This window comes from Schistocerca americana, chromosome 3, assembly GCF_021461395.2.
Source record: "Schistocerca americana isolate TAMUIC-IGC-003095 chromosome 3, iqSchAmer2.1, whole genome shotgun sequence".
Taxonomy (NCBI): Eukaryota; Metazoa; Arthropoda; class Insecta; order Orthoptera; family Acrididae; genus Schistocerca; species Schistocerca americana.
The window spans coordinates 776,900,741-776,917,528 of record NC_060121.1 but is presented as its reverse complement, the minus strand read 5'-3'; the positions used below and the strand labels follow the sequence as shown (position 1 = coordinate 776,917,528).

Genomic DNA, 16,788 nt, shown 5'->3' with positions numbered 1-16,788 from the left:
CACTTCATATCGCTCTCCAGTGTTACGCCCAAATATTTAATCGACGTGACTGCGTCGAGCGCTACACTACTAATGGAGTATTCAAACATTACGGGATTCTTTTTCCTATTCATCTGCATTAATTTACATTTATCTATATTTAGAGTTAGCTGCCATTCTTTACACCAATCACAGATCCTGTCCAAGTCATCTTGTATCCTCCTACAGTCACTCAACGACGACACCTTCCCGTACACCACAGCATCAGCCGCACATTGCTATCCACTCTGTCCAAAAGATCATTTATGTAGATAGAAAACAACAGCGGACCTACGATTAGGTGACGTCGCACTGGGTCGGTCGTAAAAGGAACAAGGGGAAGCGAATGTGTAGTTTCTTGCGTACAAGCGCTCAGCTTTTACAAGTTAATGTAACTCTTACCTGTTAAAGATGGGTTTCACATGTCGATCTTGTATTTGGATGCACTCATCTCTGCGAAGAGATACCAGTTCTTTGAGACACTCCCGTACATGTTGCAAATGTTGACAAGAGTGTACAATTCACTGCTCCAGCTCTGCAACCTCACCAACGGGAATGCTGTCCACATCTCTTTTGAGAAAACCCCGGCTGCAGTGTTGCATACACACGGCATAAAAGAGCGGTGCATTGGCGAGGCTGTCATTCGTATTCAGGTGATTTATGTGAAAAGGTTTCGGACGTGATTATGGTCGCACGCCGCGTGGGGTAGCCGCGCGGTCTCAGGCGTCTGGTCGCAGTCCGGGCGGCTCCCTCCGTCGGAGGTTCGAGTCCTACCGCGGGCGTGGGTGTGTGTGTTGTCCTTAGCGTAAGTTAGATTAAGTAGTACGTAAGCCTAGGGACCGAGGACCTCAGCAGTTTGGTCCCATAACACCTTACCACAAATTTCCAAATCTTATGGCCGCACGAGAGGAATTAACGGACTTTCAACACGTAATGGTAGATGGAGCTAGACGCATGGGACATTCCATTTGGGGAAAACAATATTCCGAAGACCACAGTGTCAAGAGTGGCCGAGAATACCAAATTTCAGACGTTACCTCTCATCATGGACAATATAGTAGCCGATGGCTCTCACTTAAAGACCGATATGAGCGGCATCTACATCTGCATCTACACGACTACTCTGCAATTCACATTTAAGTGCTTGGCAGAGGGTTCATCGAACCACAATCATACTATCTCTCTACCATTCTACTCCCGAACAGCGCGCGGGAGAAACGAACACCTAAACCTTTCTGTTAGAGCTCTGATTTCTCTTATTTTATTTTGATGATCATTCCTACCTATGTAGGTTGGGCTCAACAAAATATTTTCGCATTCGGAAGAGAAAGTTGGTGACTGAAATTTCGTAAATAGATCTCGCCGCGACGAAAAACGTCTTTGCTTTAATGACTTCCATCCCAACTTGCGTATCATATCTGCCACACTCTCTCCCCTATTACGTGATAATACAAAACGAGCTGCCCTTTTTTGCACCCTTTCGATGTCCTCCGTCAATCCCACCTGGTAAGGATTCTACACCGCGCAGCAATATTGTAACAGAGGACGAACGAGTGTAGTGTAAGCTGTCTCTTTAGTGGACTTGTTGCATCTTCTAAGTGTCCTGCCAGTGAAACGCAACCACAATATTATCTATGTGGTCTTTCCAACTGAAGTTGTTCGTAATTTTAACATTCAGGTACTTAGTTGAATTGACAGCCTTGAGAATTGTACTATTTATCGAGTAATCGAATTCCAACGGATTTCTTTTGGAACACATGTGGATCACCTCAAACTTTTCGTTATTTAGCGTCAACTGCCACCTGCCACACCATACAGCAATCTTTTCTAAATCGCTCTGCAACTGATACTGGTCTTCGGATGACCTTACTAGACGGTAAATTACAGCATCATCTGCGAACAACCTAAGAGAACTGCTCAGATTGTCACCCAGGTCATTTATATAGATCAGGAACAGCAGAGGTCCCAAGACGCTTCCCTGGGGAACACCTGATATCAGTTCAGTTTTACTCGATGATTTGCCGTCTATTACTACGAATTGCGACCTTCCTGACAGGAAATCACGAATCCAGTCGCACAACTGATAGATACCCCATAGGCCCGCAGCTTGATTAGAAGTCGCTTGTGAGGATCGGTGTCAAAAGCTTTCCGGAAATCTAGAAATACGGAATCAACTTGAGATCCCCTGTCGATAGCGGCCATTACTTCGTGCGAATATAGAGCTAGCTGCGTTGCACAAGAACGATGTTTTCTGAAACCATGCAGATTACTTATCAATAGATCGATTCATAATGTTTGAATACAGTATATGCTCCAAACCCCTACTGCAAACCGACGTCAACGATATAGGTCTGTAGTTCGATAGATTACTCCTACTACCCTTCTTAAACACTGGTGCGACCTGCGCAGTTTTCCAATCTGTAGGGACAGGTCTATCGGTGAGCGAGCGGTTGTATATGATTGCTAAGTAGGGAGCTATTGTATCAGCGTAATCTGGAAGGAACCTAATCGGTATATAATCTGGACCTGAAGACTTGCCCGTATCAAGCGATTTGATTTGCTTCGTAACCCCTAAGGTATCTACTTCTAAGAAACTCATGCTAGCAGCTGTTCGTGTTTCAAATTCTGGAATATTCCATTCGTCTTCCCTGGTGAAGGAATTTCGGAAAACTGCGTTCAATAACTCCGCTTTAGCGCCACAGTCGTCGGTAACAGTACCATCGGCACTGCGCAGCGAAGGTATTAACTGCGTCTTGCCGCTTGTGTACTTTCAATACGACCAGAAGTTCTTCGGATTTTCTACCAAATTTCGAGACAATGTTTCGTTATGGAACCTATTAAAGGCATCTCGCATTGAAGTCCGTGCCAAATTTCGCTCGTCTGTAAATTTTAGCCAGTCTTCCGGATTTCGCGTTCTTCTGAACTTCGCATGCTTTTTCCGTTGCCTCTGCAACAGCGTTCGGACCTGTTTTGTGTACCATGGGGGATTAGTTCCATCTCTTACCAACTTATGAGGTATGAATCTCTCAATTGCTGTTGCTACTATATCTTTGAATTTGAGCCACATCTCGTCTACATTTGCATAGTCAGTTCGGAAGGAATGGAGATTGTCTCTTAGGAAGGCTTCTAGTGACACTTTATCCGCTTTTTTAAATGAAATTATTTTGCGTTTGTTTCTGGTGGATTTGGAAGAAACGGTATTGAGCCTAGCTGCAACGACCTTGTGATCACAAGTCCCTGTATCAGTCATGATGCTATCAGCTCTGGATTGTTTGTGGCTAAGAGGTCAAGTGTGTTTTCGCAACCATTTTCAATTCGCGTGGGTTCGTGGACTAACTGCTCGAAATAATTTTCGGAGAGAGCGTTTAGGACAATCTCGGAAGGTGTTTTCTGCCTACCACCGGTTTTGAACAAGTATTTTTGCCAACATATCGAGGGAAGGTTGAAGTCCCCACCAACTATAACCGTTTGAGTGGGGTATTTATTTGTTACGAGACTCAAATTTTCTCTGAACTGTTCAGCAACTATATCATCGGAGTCTGGGGGTCGGTAGAAGGAGCCAATTATTAACTTAGTTCGGCTGTTAAGTATAACCTCCACCCATACCAATTCGCACGGAGTATCTACTTCGACTTCATTACAAGATAAACCACTACTGACAGACACAAACACTCCACCACCAATTCTGCCTAATTTGTCTTTCCTGAACACCGTCTGAGACTTCGTAAAAATTTCTGCAGAACTTATTTCAGGCTTTAGCCAGCTTTCTGTACCTATAACGATTTCAGCTTCAGTGCTTTCTATTAGCGCTTGAAGCTCAGGGACTTTCCCAGCACAACTACAACAATTTACAATTACAATTCCGACTGTTCCTTGATCCAAGCACGTCCTGTATTTGCCATGCACCCTTTGAGATTGCAGCCCACCCCGTACTTTCCTGAGGCCTTCTAACCTAAAAAACCGCCCAGTCCACGCCACACAGCCTCCGTTACCCGTGTAGCCGCCAGCTGAGTGTAGTGAACTCCTGACCTATTCAGCGGAACCCGAAACCCCACCACCCTATGGCGCAAGTCAAGGAATCTGCAGCCAACACGGTCGCAAAACCGTCTGATCCTCTGATTCAGAACCTCCACCCGGCTCTGCACCAAAGGTCCGCAGTCGGTTCTGTCAACGATGCTGCAGATGGTGAGCATTTGTGTAGAATTGTCAGTGCTAACAGACAATCAGTAATGCGTGAAATAACCGCCAATGTGGGACGTACGACGAACGTATCCTTTAGGACAGTGCGGCGAAATTTGGCGTTAATGGGCTATGGCAGCAGACGACCGATGCGAGAGTCTTTGTAAACAGCGCGACTTCGCCTGCTGTGCCTCTGCTGGGCTCATGACCATATCGATTGGACCTGGACGACTGGAAAACTGTGACGTGGTCAGATGAGTCTCATTTGCAGCTGGTAAGAGCTGATGGTAGGGATCGAGTGTGGTGCAAACCACTGGAAGCCATGGATCCAGATTGTCAACATGGGTCTGTGAAAGCTGATAGTGGCTCTATAATGGTGTGGGCTGTGTTTACACGGAATGGACTGAGTCCTCTGGTCCATCTTAACGGATCATTGACTGTGATTGGCTATGTTGGGCTACTTGGAGACCATTTGCAGGCAACAATGATGGATTTTTTATGGATGGCAATGCGCTACGTCACTGGGCCGCAATTGTTCGCAATTGATTTCAAGAACATTCCGGACAGTTTCAGCGAATCATCAGGCCAACCAGATCACCCGGCGTGAAGCCCATCGAACATTCATGGGACATAATCAAGAGATCAGTTCTTGCACTGTTGCAATTGTGGACGGCTTTAGAAGCAGCAATGCTCAGTATTTCTGCAGGGGACTTCCAACGACTTGTTGAGCCCATGCCATGTCGAATTGCTGCAAAGGGAGGTCCGACACGATGTTAGAAGGTAACCCATGACTTTTTCTCACCACTGTACATTTATTGTAATTATGACATTGTTTTATAAGGAAATCAGTGATGGCCTGCAACTTGCACGTCCGTAATTGTCTCACAAACAGCTTATTAATGGGCCCACATATACTGGAACGTTTCTGCTTCTGTTATCATACATGTTGTGCACAATTTCGGATAGGTGGTGTACAGAGTGATGCAGCAACTTTCTCACACGAAAGCCGGACGGGAACAGAAATGATTAGTGAACAGATTAACACGGTAAACAGAAGATTTACTTAATTTGTATTTCTCCAACACTCAGCCTCGTGAGGCCAACTGAGGAACTACTCGACCGAATAGTAGCGGCTCCGGTCAAAGAAAACCATCATAAGGACCGGGAGTGCGGTGTGCTGACCACACGCCCCTCCTATCCGCATCCTCAGTGAGGATGACACGGCGGTCGGATGGTCCCGATGGGCCACTTGTGGCCTGAAGACAGAGAGAGAGAAGGAGCTCCAGCATACGAAGAATCATTACAAATAATGCAGCCAGAAACAGAGTCTAGCTCATACAAAGCAACAAGGATGAGGCTCTCAGCACTAAAGCACGAACAGTGAAATCAGAGCCGCGATTAGGCGTCAATTGCGCAGTATCACGTAGGAAGAAGCTCCAAGTGCGAGTGGGGCTGTCTGGCTGCCGCCGCCATCCTACACACATTAAAACAAGTTTTGCATCACCCCAGTTCCCAGAACTCCTGATGATAGAGGTTGACTGTGGATATTGTATCACAGACACAGTCCCTTTGACTGTTCTGATATATTATAAACCCGCCCAAAGATGTAAACAACCATGGATGAGCAGCGCCTATTAGACGGACGGGGTCCGACAGCCGATCAGTTCCAGTCATTCCATTAGGAAGAAGGTACACGGCTCGTGTTGTCTGTAGTTCAACCATGCCTAGACGGTCAAAACCGTGGTTCCATCACGTCCGCATTGTTGCTTTGTGCCAGGAAGGGCTCTCAACAAGGGAAGTGTCCAGGCGTCTCGGAGTGAACCAAAGCGATGTTGTTAGGACATGGAGGAGATACAGAGAGACAGGTACTCGCTCAGGGCTACTACTGCAGTGAATGACCGCTACCTATGGGTTGTGGCTTGGAGGAACCCTGACAGTAACGCCACCACGTTGAATAATGCTTTTCGTGCAGCCAGAGAACGTCGTGTTACGACTCAAACTATGCGCAATAGGCTTCATGATGCGCAACTTCACGCCCGACGTCCATGGCGAGGTTCATCTTTGCAACCACGACACCATGCAGCGTGGAACAGATGGGCCCAACAACATGCCGAATAGACCATTCAGCATTGGCATCACATTCTCTTCACCGATGAGAGTCGCATATGCTTTCAACCAGACAATCGTCGGAGACGTGTTTTGAGGCAACCCGGTCAGGCTGAACGCCTTAGACACACTGTCCAGCTGGTGCAGCAAGGTGGAGGTTCCCTTTTTTTCGGGTGGCATTATACGTGGCCGACGTACGCCGCTGGTGGTCATGGAAGGCGCCGTGACTGCTATACGATACGTGAATTCCATCCTCCGACCGATAGTGCAACCATATCGGCAGCATATTGGCGAGGCATTCGTCTTCATGGACGACAATTCACACCCCCTTCGTGCACTTCCTTCAGGACAGCGACGTCGCTCGACTACAGTGGCCAGCATGTTCTCCAGACATGAGTCCGCAGCTCGCGGTAGCGTTGTCGCTTCGCGCGCCCGGGTTCCCGGGCTCGATTCCCGGCGGGGTCTGGGATTTTCTCTGCCTCGTGATGACTGGGTGTTGTGTGATGTCCTTAGGTTAGTTAGGTTTAAGTAGTCCTAAGTTCTAGACCATATGGGATATGCTACAATCCAGTCTCATTCCCTTCTCAACCAATGCTTCCCATTCATACCTAGATGCAAACGGCTGATCACACACTTAATAAACCCTTTTACTCGCCAGAATCTGACGCAAACTTGCAATTCCGTTGTCAACTTTGACGTTTGTAGGGTGGTATCGATACGTGATACCACGGAATATTTCTATTGTATGCTTCCACTTGTGTCAATTTCCACTATTACCTATTATTCACCTGCATATACGATGACTTCTCCTCAGGTATGATCTTCACTGACTACCGGAGTGCCATACATTATTTCAAATGGCCCTAAGCACTATGGGAGTTAACAGCTGAGGTCATCAGTCCCCTAGACTTAGAACTACGTAAACCTAACCAACCTAAGGACATCACACACATCCGTGCCCGAGGCACGATTCGAACCTGCGACCGTAGCAGCCGCGTGGTTCCGGACTGAAACGCCTAGAACCGCTCGACCACAGCGGCCGGCGTTGGATTTCACTTGAGTAACAAATCCATCGGGGACATTTCAATCTTTCTAATGCTTCCCAAGTCGTCTACTACTTTAAGTGTCTCGTTTTCTAATCTAATTCTCTTAGCATGACCTAATTCCATTCCAATTCCAATATCCTTGCTTTGCGTTTGTTGCTGTTCATCTTATATCATTCTTTCAAGACACTGTCCATTCCTTCCAACTGCTCTTCCAAGTACCGCAAAGTTTTTATTTCTTTTCCCTGATCTATGATTCTTATTTCAAATTTTTCTTTGGTTTTGTTTACTTCTTGTTCAGCGTACAGATCGAATAATATCGGGGATATGCTACAATCCAGTCTCATTCCCTTCTCAACCACTGCTTCCCATTGATGCCTAGATGCAAACGGCTGATCACACACTTAATAAACCCTTTTACTCGCCAGAATCTGACGCAAACTTGCAATTCCGTTGTCAACTTTGACGTTTGTAGGGTGGTATCGATACATGATACCACGGAATATTTCTATTGTATGCTTCCACTTGTGTCAATTTCCACTATTACTTATTATTCACCTGCATATACGATGACTTCTCCTCAGGTATGATCTTCACTGACTACCGGAGTGCCATACATTATTTCATCAAAAGATCAGGACATCCTTCTCTAATGTGGATGGACCTGGCAGCCTAAAATGAGGTGGAGAGTATTCTGTTGTCAACAGAAAAGCAGCAACAGAATGTGTCTGTCAGGAGTGCTGAGTGATTCCAGATGTGGACTAGTGATTGGATTTCAAATGGTTCAAATGGCTCTAAGCACTATGGGAGTTAACATCTGAGGTCATCAGTCCCCTAGACTTAGAACTACGTAAACCTAACCAACCTAAGGACATCACACACATCCGTGCCCGAGGCAGGATTCGAACCTGCGACCGTAGCAGCCGCGTGGTTCCGGACTGAAACGCCTAGAACCGCTCGGCCACAGCGGCCGGCGTTGGATTTCACTTGAGTAACAAATCCATTGGGGTCATTTCAATCTTTCTAATGCTTCCCAAGTCGTCTGCCGAGATTGCGAAGTGGAAACGCGCAGGAACAACCACAGGCAAACCAAGATCAAGGGAACTCATACAGACCTACCCATGGACATGAACCTTCGATCAGCGTGGAGGATGATTGTAAAATTGCACGAAATCAGCAAAAGGAATCACCTGTGAGTACCAAAGTGCTACCAGCAGTTCATCTATCACAATGACTATCCGTAATGAGTTTAAAATAATTGTCGACCAGGTTAAACAGCTACGCCACCCGACAGCGTGTGACTGTAAATGAATGATTTGTAATGACGGATCACATCTCGAGAAAATCTGACGAAATGATTCGTGTTTAGCGACTTTCTGCTGAACTTTACCTGCCATCATGTGTAATGCCAACAGTTAGCTACAGAGGAAGGGGATGTTATGGTGTGAGGTTGTTTTTCGAGGTTAGGCGTTGCCCTGTACTTCGGGTAAGAAAACGCTCAAAGTGGAAGGATAGGAACACGTTTTGTAACACTGAGTACAACATACAGTAGAGGAACAGTTTGGAGACGATAATTTTTTTAGGCAGCGTGACAGTGCACCATTAGTACAGCAGCATATGGCGGGCAATGGTGATTTGTGGACAATACCATTCCTGATATAGACCGACGTACCCAGAGTCCGGACCTGAATTCAGTGGGACACCTTTGTAATGAATGAGAACGTCGACTGCGCTCAGAACACAGCGTCCAGCGTCATTATCTTTCTCCGGTTTAGCCCCTTGAGGAAGAATGGGCTACCATCCCTCCACAGACATTCAGACAAATCAGTGGAAGTGTACACAGTGGAATTCAAGCCGTCATAAGGTGAAGAGTGGATACACACAATACTAGTGCTCGGCAATAGGTATGTCCTGATACTTATGCTCGGACAGTGTGCATAGGCTTGCGAGCTGGTGCTTAACAATGTGATTATTGTATGCTAATGGCTCAAAATTTGCCAAAGCTACCGGTAGTGCTGACATGGATGCATCATACATAGTAGAGCACTTGCATGCGAAAGGCAAAGGCCCTAGGTTCGACTCCCAATCCAGCTCATAGTTTTAATCTGTCAGAAACTTTCATATCAGCACACATTACGCTGCAGAGCTGCAATTAGTATTGGAGGTCCTCCAAATAAGGAGATAAAGTGTCAGGAGATACTATTGTGATTATGTTGCACACTGGGTCTCTATCAGGGCTGCTGTAAAAAGGGGAAGGTGGGACTTTCAGCGTAATCTAATAACGGTTATGCCTTCTGTATTTTGAGAGATGCAGAGATACTAATTTATTGGTACTCTTACGGGTGAAGTCACATATCAGGATTCAACGTAATGAGATGTCTGACCAGTTAATACAACGGGCGATGCGTGAAAATAAATACCCATACTCTCGGTTCTATGTCATCTTTAAAATAAAAATTCAAGGAGAAGAAGACAGAAACAAGGCAAATACACAACTTAGAAGGACGGCGCGATGGGTAAAACTATGGTCTGTCTCACACGCTGCCATGACTGGGAACCAGGAACGATTTTGTGAACTAGTTAAGGCACACTGACCCGTCACTGAAAGGGGAAACGTGCGTTCTTTCACCTGAATCTCAGTGTTATTTCAGAAATGATCGCAGGGTTTGTATATTAAAATTCATATGATCTTGGGCAATAGTTACCTCTGTTTGACCCTCATTCGGCTCTGTGACAGGTCTGTTGCGAGGGGAACGGTTCTGTATCCGTCAGGTGTATCTAGTGATTTGTCACCGTGCAGCTTCAAAACTATCTACAGAGGAGGTAAATTCAGATAAAACGCGTCAAACTGGATAAAGGTATCCTGAAAGACTAATAAGGGTATCCACTTTTCGTGAAAATTATTTCCAAGGTAGGCAGTTGCTGACAGGTTCATTATAGAACCGTCATTTTAATAAATCATTGTTGTAAATTGACACGAATTACTTACAGAAGCGTGGAACAAAATGGTAGAGCCGACTTGAGGAAAATCATTTTCAGTTCCGGAGAAATTCAGGAACACGCGAGGCAATGCTGATTCCATGCGTTGATGTAGAAGATAGTTGGAAAATGGCAAACATTCGGTTATAGCATTTGTCGAGAAAGCTTTTGATAATGTTGACTGGCATAAACTATTCAAAATTCTGAAGGTAGTGGAGATAAAACGGAGAGCGATAAGTTACTTGAAACTCATCAGTTGGAGGCTAGGAGTTTGTGCATCCAAGTTTGGCCTACTTGTTTCTTGAAGTCATAAATCTATGTCCCATTTCGTCGTCCTTAGATCTTTTCTGATCATGAGATATTAACGCAGATTTCCCTTCGACCATCTCCCAACTTGAGTCTCCCTATTTCTGTATAAATGGAAGTTGTAGCAGCCGGCCGAAGTGGCCGTGCGGTTAAAGGCGCTGCATTCTGGAACCGCAAGACCGCTACGGTCGCAGGTTCGAATCCTGCCTCGGGCATGGATGTTTGTGATGTCCTTAGGTTAGTTAGGTTTAACTAGTTCTAAGTTCTAGGGGACTAATGACCTCAGGAGTTGAGTCCCATAGTGCTCAGAGCCATTTGAACCATTTTTTTTTAGGTTGTAGCCTTATTTCACATATTCTTCAACCAATTGGTGTAGATAGACTAACGGAATTGAAAAGCTTTACGCCAAGAAGTAACAGTGAGACATTTATTAAACTTGTGGTCACTTAACGGATTGCTTGTTGTGGTCTTCAGTCCAAAACTGGTTTGATGCGGCTCTCCTTGCTACTCTATCCTCTGCGAGCCCTTTCATCTCCGAATAACTATTGCAACCTGCGTCCTTATGAATCTACTTATTGTATCCATGTCTTGGTTCCCCCTCTACGATTTTTACCCACCACACATCCCTCCATTACTAAACTGGTGATCCATTGATGTCTCATAATGTGTTCTCTCAACCGATCCCATCTTTTGGTCAAGTTGTGCCACAGATTTCATGTCTCCCCAATTCTATTCAGTACCTACTCACTAGTTACGTGATCTGCCCATCTAATCTTCAACATTCTTTTGCAGCATCACATTTCAAAAAAATCCATTCTATTTTTGTCTAAACTGTTCATCGTTCATATTTCACTTTCATACATGGCTGCACTCCAGACAGATACTTTCAGAAGTGACTTCCTAATGCCTAAAACTATATTTCAAGTAAAGAAATTTCTCTTCTTCAGAAATGTTTTTCTTGCCATTGCCAGTCTACACTTTTTATCCTCTCTGCTTCGGCCATCAAAGTTATTTCGCAACCCAAGTAGCAGTACTCATCTACTACTTTAAGTGTCTCGTTTTCTAATCTAATTCTCTTAGCATGACCTAATTCCATTCCAATTCCAATATCCTTGCTTTGCGTTTGTTGCTGTTCATCTTATATCATTCTTTCAAGACACTGTCCATTCCTTCCAACTGCTCTTCCAAGTACCGCAAAGTTTTTATTTCTTTTCCCTGAACTATGATTCTTATTTCAAATTTTTCTTTGGTTTTGTTTACTTCTTGTTCAGTGTACAGATCGAATAATATCGGGGATATGCTACAATCCAGTCTCATTCCCTTCTCAACCACTGCTTCCCATTCATGCCCCTCGACTCCTATACCTGCCTTCTGGTTTCTGTAAAAGTTGTAAATAGCCTTCCGCTCACTGTATTGTACCATTACTACCTTCAGAACATCACAGCGAGTATTCCAGTCAACACTGTCGATAGCTTTCTGTGGCTCTACAAGTGCTATAAACGTGAATTTGCCTTTCCTTAACCTATATTTTAAGGTAAGTCGTAGGGTGAGTATTTCCTCGCGTGTTCCTCAATTTCTCCGGACTCCATCCTGATCTTTCCTGAGGTCGGCTTATACCAGTTTTTCCATGCTACTGTAAAGAATTCGTGTTAGTATTTTGCAACCGTGATTTATTACACTGATTGTTGTTGTTGTTGTTGTGGTCTTCAGTCGTGAGACTGTTTTGATGCAGCTCTCCGTGCTGCTCTATCCTGTGCAAGCTTCTTCATCTCCCAGTACCTACTGCAACCTACATCCTTCTGAATCTGCTTGGTGTATTCATCTCTTGGTCTCCCTCTACGATTTTTACCCTCCACGCTGCCCTCCAATACTAAATTGGTGATCCCTTGATGCCTCAGAACATGTCCTACCAACCGATCCCTTCTTCTAGTCAAGTTGTGCCACAAACTTCTCTTCTCCCCAATCCTATTCAACACCTCCTCATTAGTTATGTGATCTACCTATCTAATCTTCAGCATTCTTCTGTAGCACCACATTTCGAAAGCTTCTATTCTCTTCTTGCCCAAACTATTTATCGTCCATGTTTCACTTCCATACATGGCTACACTCCATACAAACTTTCAGAAACGACTTCCTGACACTTAAATCTATACTCGATGTTAACAAATTTCTCTTCTTCAGAAACGCTTTCTTTCCCATTGCCAGTCTACATTTTATATCCTCTCTACTTCGACCATCATCAGTTATTTTGCTCCCCAAATAGCAAAACTCCTTTACTACTTTGAGTGCCTCATTTCCTAATCTAATACCCTCAGCGTCACCCGACTTAATTCGACTGATTACACTGATATTTCGGTAATTTTCACTCCTGTCAGCAACTATTTCCCTTGGAATTGGAATTATTACATTCTACTTGAAGTATGAAGCTATTTCACCAATCTCATACATCGGGGACATCAGATGGAAGGATTTTGTCATGACTGGCTCTCCTAAGGCTATCAATAGTTTTGACTGAATATCCTCTACTCCGGGGGCCTTGTTTTGATTCAGATCTTTCAGAGCTCTGCCAAATTCTTCTCGAAGTATCATATCTCCCGTCTGATCTTCATCTACGTCCAACTCTCTTTCTGTAATATTGTCTTCAAGTTTATCTCCCTGGTATAGACACTGTTTCTATATACTCCTTCCACCTTTCCCTACTTTGCTTGGGACTGGTTTCCCATCCGAGCTCTTGATATTCATACAGCTGTTTGTCTTTTCCCCAAAGGCCTCTTTAATTTTCCTGTAGGACGTATCTATCTTTCCCCTAGTGAAGTACGCGTCTAAACCCTTACATTTCTTTTCTAGCAATTCATTCTACTACTACTACTACTACTACTACTCCGTGCGAACAGGCTGTGTGCCGACCGGCAGCCGTGTCATCCACAGCCCACAGGCGTCACTGAATGCGGACACGGAGGGGCATGTGGTCAGCACACCGCTCTCCTGGCCATATGTCATTTTACGAGACCGGAGCCGCTACTTCTCAATCAAGTAGCTCCTCAGTTTGCCTCACATGCGCTGAGTGCACCCCGCTTGCCAACACCCATCCAAGTGCTAGCCCAGCCCGACAGCGCCTAACTTCGGTGATCTGACGGGAACCGGTGTTACCACTGCGGCGAGGCCGTTGGTTTCTAGCCATTCCTGCTTAGCCATTTTGAACTTCCAGTCAATCTCATTTTTTAAACGTTAGTATTCCCATTCACCAGCTTCATTTTCTGCGTTTTAATTTTTTTCCTTTTATCAATTACATTTAATATCTCTTGTCTTGTCCAAGGGTTTCCACTAGGCCTTGACTTTTTACCTATTTGATCACCTACTGCCGTCATCATTTCATGCTGCGCGGTGTGGCCACGCGGTTAGAGGCGCCATGTCACGGACTGCGCGGCCTCTCCCGCTGGAGGTTAGAGTCCTCTCTCGGGCATGTGTGTGTATGTGTGTGTGTTGTTCTTACCATAAGTTAGTTTAAGTAGTGTGTAAGTCTAGGGACCGGATGACCTCAGCAGTTTGGTCGCTTAGGAATTCACACACGTTTGAACATTATTTCATCTCTGAGAGCTACCCATTCACATTCTCCTGTATTCCTTTCTCCTGTTATAGTCAACCGTTGCATAATGCTGCCCCTGAAAGTCTCAGCAACCTCTGGTTCTTTCAAATTATCCAAGGTACCGTTTCCTTAATTTCCTACCTTTTTCCAATTTCTTCATTTTTAATCTACAGTGCATAACCAATAAATTGTGGTCAGAACCTTCCACTTTCTTCAGATGTCTTCCATGTATACAACCTTCTTTTATGATTCTTAAGCCAAGTGATTAAACTTTCATTCCATTCGCAGCTGATCTCCATGATCAACATCAGTACGAAATATAACCCCAAGAACATAAACTATGCTCTTGTATTCTCTGTGGCATGGAAGGAAACAGCCTCCGAAAGTTAACAAGGCATTTATTGCTATGCCTGAAACAGTTGTCGGTTTATGAAAATTGTTGGGTTGAGCTTGGCAGGAAAGTAGACATATTCCCAGCAAGTCCCAGACAAGTTACGGAGCCAGTCAGGTCAGTCATGGATGTGCACATTCCTCACGGCGTTTGTGGTGTGACTTCCAGCGTGAGGGTGTTGAATTATTCTGTTGAAATACGCTATTTGGTGCCCTTGACGTGAAGGATATGACAACAATGTTGGTCATTACTGCCACATGTGGGCGACCATTCAGACTCCCTTCAACAATTACCAAATCGCCCCTGTTGTCATGTATAATCGTTCCCCACTTCATGACTCCCAAAATTTGGGTGAGGTCTAGAGAACAGCTGCTTCCTGTCATTTATATCTACATCTATACTTCGCGATACTTTGCAAAGCACTGTAAAGTGCTTGGAAGAGAGTAAGTTCCATTCTGACAGTTATTAGGGTTCCTTCCCGTTCCATTCACATATGGCGTGCAGGAAGAATGATTTTTAAATGTCTGTGTGCGTGCTGTAATTATTCTGATATTCTCCTCACGATCCCAATGTGAGCGATACACAGTGGGTTTTAGTATATTTCCAGAGTCATCATTTAAACCAGTTCTTGAAACTGTGTAAGTGGACTTTCTCTGGATAGTTTACATCAGTTTTCAAGAGTCTACCAGTTCAGCTTCTTCAGAATCTCTCCCATGGCTGAGACAAACCTGTGATCATCCGTGCTGCCCTTCTCTGTAAAAGTTCATTATCTCCTGATAGTCGCTGCGCGTGGTAGCCGCACGGTCTCAGGCACCTTGCCGCGGTTCGTGCGGCTACCCCCGTCGGATGTTCGAGTCCTCCCTCGGGTATGGGTGAGTGTGTTTTCTTTAGCGTAAGTTAGTTGAAGTTAGATTAAGTAGTGTGTAAGCCTAGGGACCGATGACCTCAGCAGTTTGGTCCCATAGGAACTTAACACAAATTTCCAAAAATTTTCCTCCTGTTGGCCGCATTTGGTATTGGTCCTATACAAAAAAAAAAAAATGGCTCTGAGCACTATGGGACTCAACTGCTGAGGTCATTAGTCCCCTAGAACTTAGAACTAGTTAAACCCAACTAACCTAAGGACATCACAAACATCCATCCCCGAGGCAGGATTCGAACCTGCGACCGTAGCGGTCCTGCACACTTGAGCAGTATTCTAGAATGGTTCGCACGAGTGATTTGTAAGCATTCTCCTTTGCAGACTGATTGCATTTCCCCAATATTTCACCTGTTCGTCTATAGACATGTCCTTGTGGATCTAGCCCCAAGAAATTGAAGCAAGACTCATCTTTGTGCATCACAGAATGCCATTCATTGTGACAGATGACACTGTTTCTACACCATAAACGTCTCCATCGTCTGTGGTATAGTGTCAGCGGCAAATAAAATACGGCATTTCGGCATCTCAACCCAGTTTCCAGTAATCTCTTACCGGTGGTTCTTGGTGGCGCACTGCTTCCAGCCTTTACCCAGATTTTAGCTTTTGTTATCTGTCTCTATTCGTCAGTGACAGGCGAACAGTCCTGCCAACTTTTCGTGGGTAGCCCTTCTAGACGGATCCGTTCCTACTGTATCTGCCACGCTGTTGTCCAGAGCCCATCTCGTCATTACCCATTCTGCAGTCATTGCACTACAGCTGACTGCTTGTGTCATCTGTCGATGTGATGCTTCCAAGTCCCTCATGCCAATGAGTCGACGGTCCTATATTAGACACATGCGTGTGCTCACATCATTCTTCATCTGTAGGAATGGCTTTCTTCGGTACTGGAAATTTGAAATTAAGCTTGTGTAAGCATTAAATTGGAATCAACATATCCCAAAGTCATAGAGGTACTGGAGTATCAGTTAGGTGGCGTTCAGTAAAGGTGTTCATGATGTAAAACGTTCGATGTATTTCAGTTTGGATGTAATTCCTTGGTTCTAATCTGCTGCAGCTGAGATTTTATTGTGACTGGGTCAAATGCTTTCACATATTCTGCAAACCACATACTTAGTGGTCTGTTGTTTCTAATTAACCGCCCCGATAGCTGAATGGTCAGCGTGACGGACTGCCGTCCTAAGGGGCCAGGTTCGATTCCCGGCTGGGTCGGGGATTTTCCCCGCTCAGGGAATGGGTGTTGTGTTGTCTTCATTATCAT

The 16,788-nt window shown here is 44.9% G+C and overlaps 1 protein-coding gene across 1 annotated transcript in view; it reads left to right on the top strand.

The window, feature by feature from the left end:
* Window positions 1-16,788, top strand: part of LOC124606656 (proton-coupled folate transporter) — a 329,568-nt gene that overhangs the window by 153,419 nt on the left and 159,361 nt on the right. The window lies entirely within an intron of this gene.